Here is a 13482-nt window from a genome sequence, read left to right on the forward strand (position 1 = left end):
CCCATGACCCGAATACGTGGAGCATACAGACGCAGGCTGCCAGGATACGCTGTGCCTGCCCGATGTTTCCAACTTGGCTATTAGCGCAGCGGTAGGTACGAACTATAGAGTGCGGCTGCCATATGAACTGGTGTGTGTGTGTGTGTGTGTTTTGCTTCCAGTTGTACCTGTGCTGTGCACACTCTGGCAGACGCAGCTGCTCAGTGGATACAATGTTGCGAGCAGACGGGCTGAGTGTCAATCAAAGTGCTTGGGTGGTAGCAGCAGCCGCCGCCACAGCTGCGCTGCACCTCTTGCTCGTCGGTTTTGTTTTTCTGCTTTTGGAAACTGCTGTAGGAAAGGGGGTGCACCGGTCCTGGAGGTACTGCAATACCAGGTCAATGCGTGGAGTGGACAGAGCAAGCTCTTTTTCCAGCTCCCTGTTCTAAAAATCCATTTAATATATGGTCCCCAGATAGGGGACGTATCAGATATTAAACTGATAAGAACAGATACTACACTTGATCTTAGCCAAAAGGCCGAGAAGCGATAACCCGAAATGGGTTTCACCTGTAGCCCGGCCCGCCCAACTCCACTTCCAAGGCTTGAGGCAACACGCTCAGCCAGCACTCTGGGCGCACCCACAATGCACCCAGGCAGCTGGGAGAGCTATTAAAACTTTCCATAGCCCCGCCCCACGCCTTCTCAACCGCGCCCAGCCTCACACCCTCAGTCCTTCCTCTTGCACCGTGCTCACGCATCCTAGGCTTGCAGAGCCTGCTGCTGCTGCTACTGCAGGACTCGTCAGCTCCCTACAAAGGATGGTTAAGCCGGCGATGACACTAGAAGCAAGCACTAGTTTGTCTCTGAAGGTGCGTCGGTCGGTCGGTTGGAGGGATCTCTTCGGCCGGCCGCATTTCCAGTGGGGACGGATGGAAACTTTTAACCTAAAATAAGGGAAATTGGCTTCGGCCCCATAGGGCTTTATTGCCTTCCCCTGGGCCAGCATTAGTAGACCCTAGTAAGGAGAATATTAGAGCGGCATGGTCATCCGAAGAACTTAAAAACATACAGCAGGCCTTTTTTGCCCGCCCGCCATACATACATACATACATAACTACAGATTTTATATTTTTTTTTACATATATACATTATATATACACACACACACACACACACACACACACACACACACACACACACACACACACACACACACACAATCTTAAATCTATCTTTAATCTATATCTACAAAATCTGTAATTTAGAAATAATCCATATCTATATTCTACATAATTAATAAAGATAGATAGATAGATAGATAGATAGATAGATAGATAGACTCACTCACATACATGCATACATACATACATACTGTATGCAATTGAGCCAGGTGTTTGGAAGGCTGACGATGTCACTCCTTTGTGATGTCATCAATTTAGAAGCATTAATACCGGGCTTGGCAGCCATTTCAGTCAGTCTCTGCTGCAGCTGGGAGACGGGAGATGGTCTTTATTTCCACCAAGAAGCTGCAGAACTACCGGTAACTGCATCATTTTTATTTTATTCAATATAGGTTTTATTGGTTTCATGGAGGGGGGGAAACTTTTGCCTTATCTCAAAGCAATGTAAAATTAACTTTGACAATGAAACTTAATAAATCAATTTCGAGTTGAACTATATCATGTTTGTCTGTGATATTTTATAAGGTCTACAAACAGGGGAATGAGGGGAGGGTAAGGGGGGGGTAGGTATCTATGACACGGGAGAAAGAAAAAATAAAACAAAAAGGGGGGGGGGGGCGGGCTCCGGAATTGTTGTTTCTCTTTACGATTGTGGTTTAAACGTGTTACTCACATGTCCCTGTCTGTAACCACTTGGTAAATAGGGGTGAGCTCCGGGCATCTATCCATATCGCCCAGGTGTGATACAATTTATCATAGCCTGACGGCTCATCTGGAAGCCTCATTCTCTCCATACGCTCTATTTCGTGGATCATTGCTATTTTTAGTGGAGTGCATTTTTTATGCAGCACACAAGGGGGAGACAGCGGCCTACCAAAATCGAGTTGGCTGCTGCTGTGGCTTTCTTTTTTTAAAAAAAAGGTAGGTTCCGTTCTTCCATGGTGAGGAATAGGCAGGGAGGTTCGGTTTTTGCCAGCTGGGGAATGCTTATAGGCAAGGCCTTATCCCTGGTGGTGCATGTAACGTCAGACCACGTTTCAGCATTCAGTCAGTCAGTGGCTGACAAACGAGCTCCATGCAAGTTTACATTAAACAGACACATTTCTTTCTTTACTGTATTGACTGCGGTCTGTAATCGAGCGGTTGAACTGTTTCTGTGTCCATGCATTGAATAAAGCAATACATCCTTGTAAAGTAGGCGTCCGTTCGTTGGAGTTCTTTGCTCCCCGAGTGTTGCTCCATCTCTAAACGTTGGCCTGGATCTTCATGGACGAATACTGCCCATCCCACGTGGAGCGTGTATCTCAGCCCGCGTGGAGTGCTGCAGTCCAATGAGGTATTCCGTGCTACATAGCAAGCCTTGGGCCTGTGTGATTGGGGGTCCGCTGCTGTCTGTCCACTCTGAAGCGCGCATCCGGGGCCGGCCGCTTTTCGACTACCAGCGACTGCAGGTCACACACACAGGCTGGTTGGAATGGCCTAGCATTATCCTGATCCGGAGGTGTAACTTGAAGCTGCGGGGCCCCAGTACAAAGTCTGGAACTGGGCCCCCAAACTATAAAGCGTCATTGATAGCATTGGTTTACAATGTGGGGAAGAGAGACTTTATGGGCCCCCTAGGGCTCCGGGCCCCCTGCACATACACCCATGACCCGAATACGTGGAGCATACAGACGCAGGCTGCCAGGATACGCTGTGCCTGCCCGATGTTTCCAACTTGGCTATTAGCGCAGCGGTAGGTACGAACTATAGAGTGCGGCTGCCATATGAACTGGTGTGTGTGTGTGTGTGTGTTTTGCTTCCAGTTGTACCTGTGCTGTGCACACTCTGGCAGACGCAGCTGCTCAGTGGATACAATGTTGCGAGCAGACGGGCTGAGTGTCAATCAAAGTGCTTGGGTGGTAGCAGCAGCCGCCGCCACAGCTGCGCTGCACCTCTTGCTCGTCGGTTTTGTTTTTCTGCTTTTGGAAACTGCTGTAGGAAAGGGGGTGCACCGGTCCTGGAGGTACTGCAATACCAGGTCAATGCGTGGAGTGGACAGAGCAAGCTCTTTTTCCAGCTCCCTGTTCTAAAAATCCATTTAATATATGGTCCCCAGATAGGGGACGTATCAGATATTAAACTGATAAGAACAGATACTACACTTGATCTTAGCCAAAAGGCCGAGAAGCGATAACCCGAAATGGGTTTCACCTGTAGCCCGGCCCGCCCAACTCCACTTCCAAGGCTTGAGGCAACACGCTCAGCCAGCACTCTGGGCGCACCCACAATGCACCCAGGCAGCTGGGAGAGCTATTAAAACTTTCCATAGCCCCGCCCCACGCCTTCTCAACCGCGCCCAGCCTCACACCCTCAGTCCTTCCTCTTGCACCGTGCTCACGCATCCTAGGCTTGCAGAGCCTGCTGCTGCTGCTACTGCAGGACTCGTCAGCTCCCTACAAAGGATGGTTAAGCCGGCGATGACACTAGAAGCAAGCACTAGTTTGTCTCTGAAGGTGCGTCGGTCGGTCGGTTGGAGGGATCTCTTCGGCCGGCCGCATTTCCAGTGGGGACGGATGGAAACTTTTAACCTAAAATAAGGGAAATTGGCTTCGGCCCCATAGGGCTTTATTGCCTTCCCCTGGGCCAGCATTAGTAGACCCTAGTAAGGAGAATATTAGAGCGGCATGGTCATCCGAAGAACTTAAAAACATACAGCAGGCCTTTTTTGCCCGCCCGCCATACATACATACATACATAACTACAGATTTTATATTTTTTTTTACATATATACATTATATATCACACACACACACACACACACACACACACACACACACACACACACACACACACACACACACAATCTTAAATCTATCTTTAATCTATATCTACAAAATCTGTAATTTAGAAATAATCCATATCTATATTCTACATAATTAATAATAGATAGATAGATAGATAGATAGATAGATAGATAGATAGACTCACTCACATACATGCATACATACATACATACTGTATGCAATTGAGCCAGGTGTTTGGAAGGCTGACGATGTCACTCCTTTGTGATGTCATCAATTTAGAAGCATTAATACCGGGCTTGGCAGCCATTTCAGTCAGTCTCTGCTGCAGCTGGGAGACGGGAGATGGTCTTTATTTCCACCAAGAAGCTGCAGAACTACCGGTAACTGCATCATTTTTATTTTATTCAATATAGGTTTTATTGGTTTCATGGAGGGGGGGAAACTTTTGCCTTATCTCAAAGCAATGTAAAATTAACTTTGACAATGAAACTTAATAAATCAATTTCGAGTTGAACTATATCATGTTTGTCTGTGATATTTTATAAGGTCTACAAACAGGGGAATGAGGGGAGGGTAAGGGGGGGGTAGGTATCTATGACACGGGAGAAAGAAAAAATAAAACAAAAAGGGGGGGGGGGGCGGGCTCCGGAATTGTTGTTTCTCTTTACGATTGTGGTTTAAACGTGTTACTCACATGTCCCTGTCTGTAACCACTTGGTAAATAGGGGTGAGCTCCGGGCATCTATCCATATCGCCCAGGTGTGATACAATTTATCATAGCCTGACGGCTCATCTGGAAGCCTCATTCTCTCCATACGCTCTATTTCGTGGATCATTGCTATTTTTAGTGGAGTGCATTTTTTATGCAGCACACAAGGGGGAGACAGCGGCCTACCAAAATCGAGTTGGCTGCTGCTGTGGCTTTCTTTTTTTAAAAAAAAGGTAGGTTCCGTTCTTCCATGGTGAGGAATAGGCAGGGAGGTTCGGTTTTTGCCAGCTGGGGAATGCTTATAGGCAAGGCCTTATCCCTGGTGGTGCATGTAACGTCAGACCACGTTTCAGCATTCAGTCAGTCAGTGGCTGACAAACGAGCTCCATGCAAGTTTACATTAAACAGACACATTTCTTTCTTTACTGTATTGACTGCGGTCTGTAATCGAGCGGTTGAACTGTTTCTGTGTCCATGCATTGAATAAAGCAATACATCCTTGTAAAGTAGGCGTCCGTTCGTTGGAGTTCTTTGCTCCCCGAGTGTTGCTCCATCTCTAAACGTTGGCCTGGATCTTCATGGACGAATACTGCCCATCCCACGTGGAGCGTGTATCTCAGCCCGCGTGGAGTGCTGCAGTCCAATGAGGTATTCCGTGCTACATAGCAAGCCTTGGGCCTGTGTGATTGGGGGTCCGCTGCTGTCTGTCCACTCTGAAGCGCGCATCCGGGGCCGGCCGCTTTTCGACTACCAGCGACTGCAGGTCACACACACAGGCTGGTTGGAATGGCCTAGCATTATCCTGATCCGGAGGTGTAACTTGAAGCTGCGGGGCCCCAGTACAAAGTCTGGAACTGGGCCCCCAAACTATAAAGCGTCATTGATAGCATTGGTTTACAATGTGGGGAAGAGAGACTTTATGGGCCCCCTAGGGCTCCGGGCCCCCTGCACATACACCCATGACCCGAATACGTGGAGCATACAGACGCAGGCTGCCAGGATACGCTGTGCCTGCCCGATGTTTCCAACTTGGCTATTAGCGCAGCGGTAGGTACGAACTATAGAGTGCGGCTGCCATATGAACTGGTGTGTGTGTGTGTGTGTGTTTTGCTTCCAGTTGTACCTGTGCTGTGCACACTCTGGCAGACGCAGCTGCTCAGTGGATACAATGTTGCGAGCAGACGGGCTGAGTGTCAATCAAAGTGCTTGGGTGGTAGCAGCAGCCGCCGCCACAGCTGCGCTGCACCTCTTGCTCGTCGGTTTTGTTTTTCTGCTTTTGGAAACTGCTGTAGGAAAGGGGGTGCACCGGTCCTGGAGGTACTGCAATACCAGGTCAATGCGTGGAGTGGACAGAGCAAGCTCTTTTTCCAGCTCCCTGTTCTAAAAATCCATTTAATATATGGTCCCCAGATAGGGGACGTATCAGATATTAAACTGATAAGAACAGATACTACACTTGATCTTAGCCAAAAGGCCGAGAAGCGATAACCCGAAATGGGTTTCACCTGTAGCCCGGCCCGCCCAACTCCACTTCCAAGGCTTGAGGCAACACGCTCAGCCAGCACTCTGGGCGCACCCACAATGCACCCAGGCAGCTGGGAGAGCTATTAAAACTTTCCATAGCCCCGCCCCACGCCTTCTCAACCGCGCCCAGCCTCACACCCTCAGTCCTTCCTCTTGCACCGTGCTCACGCATCCTAGGCTTGCAGAGCCTGCTGCTGCTGCTACTGCAGGACTCGTCAGCTCCCTACAAAGGATGGTTAAGCCGGCGATGACACTAGAAGCAAGCACTAGTTTGTCTCTGAAGGTGCGTCGGTCGGTCGGTTGGAGGGATCTCTTCGGCCGGCCGCATTTCCAGTGGGGACGGATGGAAACTTTTAACCTAAAATAAGGGAAATTGGCTTCGGCCCCATAGGGCTTTATTGCCTTCCCCTGGGCCAGCATTAGTAGACCCTAGTAAGGAGAATATTAGAGCGGCATGGTCATCCGAAGAACTTAAAAACATACAGCAGGCCTTTTTTGCCCGCCCGCCATACATACATACATACATAACTACAGATTTTATATTTTTTTTTACATATATACATTATATATACACACACACACACACACACACACACACACACACACACACACACACACACACACACACACACATCTTAAATCTATCTTTAATCTATATCTACAAAATCTGTAATTTAGAAATAATCCATATCTATATTCTACATAATTAATAAAGATAGATAGATAGATAGATAGATAGATAGATAGATAGACTCACTCACATACATGCATACATACATACATACTGTATGCAATTGAGCCAGGTGTTTGGAAGGCTGACGATGTCACTCCTTTGTGATGTCATCAATTTAGAAGCATTAATACCGGGCTTGGCAGCCATTTCAGTCAGTCTCTGCTGCAGCTGGGAGACGGGAGATGGTCTTTATTTCCACCAAGAAGCTGCAGAACTACCGGTAACTGCATCATTTTTATTTTATTCAATATAGGTTTTATTGGTTTCATGGAGGGGGGGAAACTTTTGCCTTATCTCAAAGCAATGTAAAATTAACTTTGACAATGAAACTTAATAAATCAATTTCGAGTTGAACTATATCATGTTTGTCTGTGATATTTTATAAGGTCTACAAACAGGGGAATGAGGGGAGGGTAAGGGGGGGGTAGGTATCTATGACACGGGAGAAAGAAAAAATAAAACAAAAAGGGGGGGGGGGGGCGGGCTCCGGAATTGTTGTTTCTCTTTACGATTGTGGTTTAAACGTGTTACTCACATGTCCCTGTCTGTAACCACTTGGTAAATAGGGGTGAGCTCCGGGCATCTATCCATATCGCCCAGGTGTGATACAATTTATCATAGCCTGACGGCTCATCTGGAAGCCTCATTCTCTCCATACGCTCTATTTCGTGGATCATTGCTATTTTTAGTGGAGTGCATTTTTTATGCAGCACACAAGGGGGAGACAGCGGCCTACCAAAATCGAGTTGGCTGCTGCTGTGGCTTTCTTTTTTTAAAAAAAAGGTAGGTTCCGTTCTTCCATGGTGAGGAATAGGCAGGGAGGTTCGGTTTTTGCCAGCTGGGGAATGCTTATAGGCAAGGCCTTATCCCTGGTGGTGCATGTAACGTCAGACCACGTTTCAGCATTCAGTCAGTCAGTGGCTGACAAACGAGCTCCATGCAAGTTTACATTAAACAGACACATTTCTTTCTTTACTGTATTGACTGCGGTCTGTAATCGAGCGGTTGAACTGTTTCTGTGTCCATGCATTGAATAAAGCAATACATCCTTGTAAAGTAGGCGTCCGTTCGTTGGAGTTCTTTGCTCCCCGAGTGTTGCTCCATCTCTAAACGTTGGCCTGGATCTTCATGGACGAATACTGCCCATCCCACGTGGAGCGTGTATCTCAGCCCGCGTGGAGTGCTGCAGTCCAATGAGGTATTCCGTGCTACATAGCAAGCCTTGGGCCTGTGTGATTGGGGGTCCGCTGCTGTCTGTCCACTCTGAAGCGCGCATCCGGGGCCGGCCGCTTTTCGACTACCAGCGACTGCAGGTCACACACACAGGCTGGTTGGAATGGCCTAGCATTATCCTGATCCGGAGGTGTAACTTGAAGCTGCGGGGCCCCAGTACAAAGTCTGGAACTGGGCCCCCAAACTATAAAGCGTCATTGATAGCATTGGTTTACAATGTGGGGAAGAGAGACTTTATGGGCCCCCTAGGGCTCCGGGCCCCCTGCACATACACCCATGACCCGAATACGTGGAGCATACAGACGCAGGCTGCCAGGATACGCTGTGCCTGCCCGATGTTTCCAACTTGGCTATTAGCGCAGCGGTAGGTACGAACTATAGAGTGCGGCTGCCATATGAACTGGTGTGTGTGTGTGTGTGTGTTTTGCTTCCAGTTGTACCTGTGCTGTGCACACTCTGGCAGACGCAGCTGCTCAGTGGATACAATGTTGCGAGCAGACGGGCTGAGTGTCAATCAAAGTGCTTGGGTGGTAGCAGCAGCCGCCGCCACAGCTGCGCTGCACCTCTTGCTCGTCGGTTTTGTTTTTCTGCTTTTGGAAACTGCTGTAGGAAAGGGGGTGCACCGGTCCTGGAGGTACTGCAATACCAGGTCAATGCGTGGAGTGGACAGAGCAAGCTCTTTTTCCAGCTCCCTGTTCTAAAAATCCATTTAATATATGGTCCCCAGATAGGGGACGTATCAGATATTAAACTGATAAGAACAGATACTACACTTGATCTTAGCCAAAAGGCCGAGAAGCGATAACCCGAAATGGGTTTCACCTGTAGCCCGGCCCGCCCAACTCCACTTCCAAGGCTTGAGGCAACACGCTCAGCCAGCACTCTGGGCGCACCCACAATGCACCCAGGCAGCTGGGAGAGCTATTAAAACTTTCCATAGCCCCGCCCCACGCCTTCTCAACCGCGCCCAGCCTCACACCCTCAGTCCTTCCTCTTGCACCGTGCTCACGCATCCTAGGCTTGCAGAGCCTGCTGCTGCTGCTACTGCAGGACTCGTCAGCTCCCTACAAAGGATGGTTAAGCCGGCGATGACACTAGAAGCAAGCACTAGTTTGTCTCTGAAGGTGCGTCGGTCGGTCGGTTGGAGGGATCTCTTCGGCCGGCCGCATTTCCAGTGGGGACGGATGGAAACTTTTAACCTAAAATAAGGGAAATTGGCTTCGGCCCCATAGGGCTTTATTGCCTTCCCCTGGGCCAGCATTAGTAGACCCTAGTAAGGAGAATATTAGAGCGGCATGGTCATCCGAAGAACTTAAAAACATACAGCAGGCCTTTTTTGCCCGCCCGCCATACATACATACATACATAACTACAGATTTTATATTTTTTTTTACATATATACATTATATATACACACACACACACACACACACACACACACACACACACACACACACACACACACACACACAATCTTAAATCTATCTTTAATCTATATCTACAAAATCTGTAATTTAGAAATAATCCATATCTATATTCTACATAATTAATAAGATAGATAGATAGATAGATAGATAGATAGATAGATAGACTCACTCACATACATGCATACATACATACATACTGTATGCAATTGAGCCAGGTGTTTGGAAGGCTGACGATGTCACTCCTTTGTGATGTCATCAATTTAGAAGCATTAATACCGGGCTTGGCAGCCATTTCAGTCAGTCTCTGCTGCAGCTGGGAGACGGGAGATGGTCTTTATTTCCACCAAGAAGCTGCAGAACTACCGGTAACTGCATCATTTTTATTTTATTCAATATAGGTTTTATTGGTTTCATGGAGGGGGGGAAACTTTTGCCTTATCTCAAAGCAATGTAAAATTAACTTTGACAATGAAACTTAATAAATCAATTTCGAGTTGAACTATATCATGTTTGTCTGTGATATTTTATAAGGTCTACAAACAGGGGAATGAGGGGAGGGTAAGGGGGGGGTAGGTATCTATGACACGGGAGAAAGAAAAAATAAAACAAAAAGGGGGGGGGGGGCGGGCTCCGGAATTGTTGTTTCTCTTTACGATTGTGGTTTAAACGTGTTACTCACATGTCCCTGTCTGTAACCACTTGGTAAATAGGGGTGAGCTCCGGGCATCTATCCATATCGCCCAGGTGTGATACAATTTATCATAGCCTGACGGCTCATCTGGAAGCCTCATTCTCTCCATACGCTCTATTTCGTGGATCATTGCTATTTTTAGTGGAGTGCATTTTTTATGCAGCACACAAGGGGGAGACAGCGGCCTACCAAAATCGAGTTGGCTGCTGCTGTGGCTTTCTTTTTTTAAAAAAAAGGTAGGTTCCGTTCTTCCATGGTGAGGAATAGGCAGGGAGGTTCGGTTTTTGCCAGCTGGGGAATGCTTATAGGCAAGGCCTTATCCCTGGTGGTGCATGTAACGTCAGACCACGTTTCAGCATTCAGTCAGTCAGTGGCTGACAAACGAGCTCCATGCAAGTTTACATTAAACAGACACATTTCTTTCTTTACTGTATTGACTGCGGTCTGTAATCGAGCGGTTGAACTGTTTCTGTGTCCATGCATTGAATAAAGCAATACATCCTTGTAAAGTAGGCGTCCGTTCGTTGGAGTTCTTTGCTCCCCGAGTGTTGCTCCATCTCTAAACGTTGGCCTGGATCTTCATGGACGAATACTGCCCATCCCACGTGGAGCGTGTATCTCAGCCCGCGTGGAGTGCTGCAGTCCAATGAGGTATTCCGTGCTACATAGCAAGCCTTGGGCCTGTGTGATTGGGGGTCCGCTGCTGTCTGTCCACTCTGAAGCGCGCATCCGGGGCCGGCCGCTTTTCGACTACCAGCGACTGCAGGTCACACACACAGGCTGGTTGGAATGGCCTAGCATTATCCTGATCCGGAGGTGTAACTTGAAGCTGCGGGGCCCCAGTACAAAGTCTGGAACTGGGCCCCCAAACTATAAAGCGTCATTGATAGCATTGGTTTACAATGTGGGGAAGAGAGACTTTATGGGCCCCCTAGGGCTCCGGGCCCCCTGCACATACACCCATGACCCGAATACGTGGAGCATACAGACGCAGGCTGCCAGGATACGCTGTGCCTGCCCGATGTTTCCAACTTGGCTATTAGCGCAGCGGTAGGTACGAACTATAGAGTGCGGCTGCCATATGAACTGGTGTGTGTGTGTGTGTGTGTTTTGCTTCCAGTTGTACCTGTGCTGTGCACACTCTGGCAGACGCAGCTGCTCAGTGGATACAATGTTGCGAGCAGACGGGCTGAGTGTCAATCAAAGTGCTTGGGTGGTAGCAGCAGCCGCCGCCACAGCTGCGCTGCACCTCTTGCTCGTCGGTTTTGTTTTTCTGCTTTTGGAAACTGCTGTAGGAAAGGGGGTGCACCGGTCCTGGAGGTACTGCAATACCAGGTCAATGCGTGGAGTGGACAGAGCAAGCTCTTTTTCCAGCTCCCTGTTCTAAAAATCCATTTAATATATGGTCCCCAGATAGGGGACGTATCAGATATTAAACTGATAAGAACAGATACTACACTTGATCTTAGCCAAAAGGCCGAGAAGCGATAACCCGAAATGGGTTTCACCTGTAGCCCGGCCCGCCCAACTCCACTTCCAAGGCTTGAGGCAACACGCTCAGCCAGCACTCTGGGCGCACCCACAATGCACCCAGGCAGCTGGGAGAGCTATTAAAACTTTCCATAGCCCCGCCCCACGCCTTCTCAACCGCGCCCAGCCTCACACCCTCAGTCCTTCCTCTTGCACCGTGCTCACGCATCCTAGGCTTGCAGAGCCTGCTGCTGCTGCTACTGCAGGACTCGTCAGCTCCCTACAAAGGATGGTTAAGCCGGCGATGACACTAGAAGCAAGCACTAGTTTGTCTCTGAAGGTGCGTCGGTCGGTCGGTTGGAGGGATCTCTTCGGCCGGCCGCATTTCCAGTGGGGACGGATGGAAACTTTTAACCTAAAATAAGGGAAATTGGCTTCGGCCCCATAGGGCTTTATTGCCTTCCCCTGGGCCAGCATTAGTAGACCCTAGTAAGGAGAATATTAGAGCGGCATGGTCATCCGAAGAACTTAAAAACATACAGCAGGCCTTTTTTGCCCGCCCGCCATACATACATACATACATAACTACAGATTTTATATTTTTTTTTACATATATACATTATATATACACACACACACACACAACACACACACACACACACACACACACACACACACACACACACACACAATCTTAAATCTATCTTTAATCTATATCTACAAAATCTGTAATTTAGAAATAATCCATATCTATATTCTACATAATTAATAAAGATAGATAGATAGATAGATAGATAGATAGATAGATAGATAGACTCACTCACATACATGCATACATACATACATACTGTATGCAATTGAGCCAGGTGTTTGGAAGGCTGACGATGTCACTCCTTTGTGATGTCATCAATTTAGAAGCATTAATACCGGGCTTGGCAGCCATTTCAGTCAGTCTCTGCTGCAGCTGGGAGACGGGAGATGGTCTTTATTTCCACCAAGAAGCTGCAGAACTACCGGTAACTGCATCATTTTTATTTTATTCAATATAGGTTTTATTGGTTTCATGGAGGGGGGGAAACTTTTGCCTTATCTCAAAGCAATGTAAAATTAACTTTGACAATGAAACTTAATAAATCAATTTCGAGTTGAACTATATCATGTTTGTCTGTGATATTTTATAAGGTCTACAAACAGGGGAATGAGGGGAGGGTAAGGGGGGGGTAGGTATCTATGACACGGGAGAAAGAAAAAATAAAACAAAAAGGGGGGGGGGGGCGGGCTCCGGAATTGTTGTTTCTCTTTACGATTGTGGTTTAAACGTGTTACTCACATGTCCCTGTCTGTAACCACTTGGTAAATAGGGGTGAGCTCCGGGCATCTATCCATATCGCCCAGGTGTGATACAATTTATCATAGCCTGACGGCTCATCTGGAAGCCTCATTCTCTCCATACGCTCTATTTCGTGGATCATTGCTATTTTTAGTGGAGTGCATTTTTTATGCAGCACACAAGGGGGAGACAGCGGCCTACCAAAATCGAGTTGGCTGCTGCTGTGGCTTTCTTTTTTTAAAAAAAAGGTAGGTTCCGTTCTTCCATGGTGAGGAATAGGCAGGGAGGTTCGGTTTTTGCCAGCTGGGGAATGCTTATAGGCAAGGCCTTATCCCTGGTGGTGCATGTAACGTCAGACCACGTTTCAGCATTCAGTCAGTCAGTGGCTGACAAACGAGCTCCATGCAAGTTTACAT

At 47.8% G+C, this 13482-nt stretch overlaps 5 non-coding genes across 5 annotated transcripts; all 5 read right to left on the reverse strand.

Moving 5' to 3' along the window:
- Window positions 1–339: 339 nt before the first annotated feature.
- On the reverse strand, window positions 340–530 carry LOC136594227 (U2 spliceosomal RNA). The gene has a single exon (XR_010788509.1). It is a non-coding gene; the product is annotated as a U2 spliceosomal RNA (small nuclear RNA).
- Window positions 531–3146: 2616 nt separating this feature from the next.
- LOC136594240 (U2 spliceosomal RNA) lies at window positions 3147–3337 on the reverse strand. The gene has a single exon (XR_010788521.1). It is a non-coding gene; the product is annotated as a U2 spliceosomal RNA (small nuclear RNA).
- Window positions 3338–5953: 2616 nt separating this feature from the next.
- Window positions 5954–6144, reverse strand: LOC136594252 (U2 spliceosomal RNA). Its single transcript, XR_010788533.1, has one exon. It is a non-coding gene; the product is annotated as a U2 spliceosomal RNA (small nuclear RNA).
- Window positions 6145–8760: 2616 nt separating this feature from the next.
- LOC136594264 (U2 spliceosomal RNA) lies at window positions 8761–8951 on the reverse strand. Its single transcript, XR_010788545.1, has one exon. It is a non-coding gene; the product is annotated as a U2 spliceosomal RNA (small nuclear RNA).
- Window positions 8952–11564: 2613 nt separating this feature from the next.
- Window positions 11565–11755, reverse strand: LOC136594276 (U2 spliceosomal RNA). The gene has a single exon (XR_010788557.1). It is a non-coding gene; the product is annotated as a U2 spliceosomal RNA (small nuclear RNA).
- Window positions 11756–13482: the final 1727 nt, after the last annotated feature.

This window comes from Eleutherodactylus coqui, unplaced genomic scaffold (assembly GCF_035609145.1).
Source record: "Eleutherodactylus coqui strain aEleCoq1 unplaced genomic scaffold, aEleCoq1.hap1 HAP1_SCAFFOLD_139, whole genome shotgun sequence".
Classification (NCBI taxonomy): domain Eukaryota; kingdom Metazoa; phylum Chordata; class Amphibia; order Anura; family Eleutherodactylidae; genus Eleutherodactylus; species Eleutherodactylus coqui.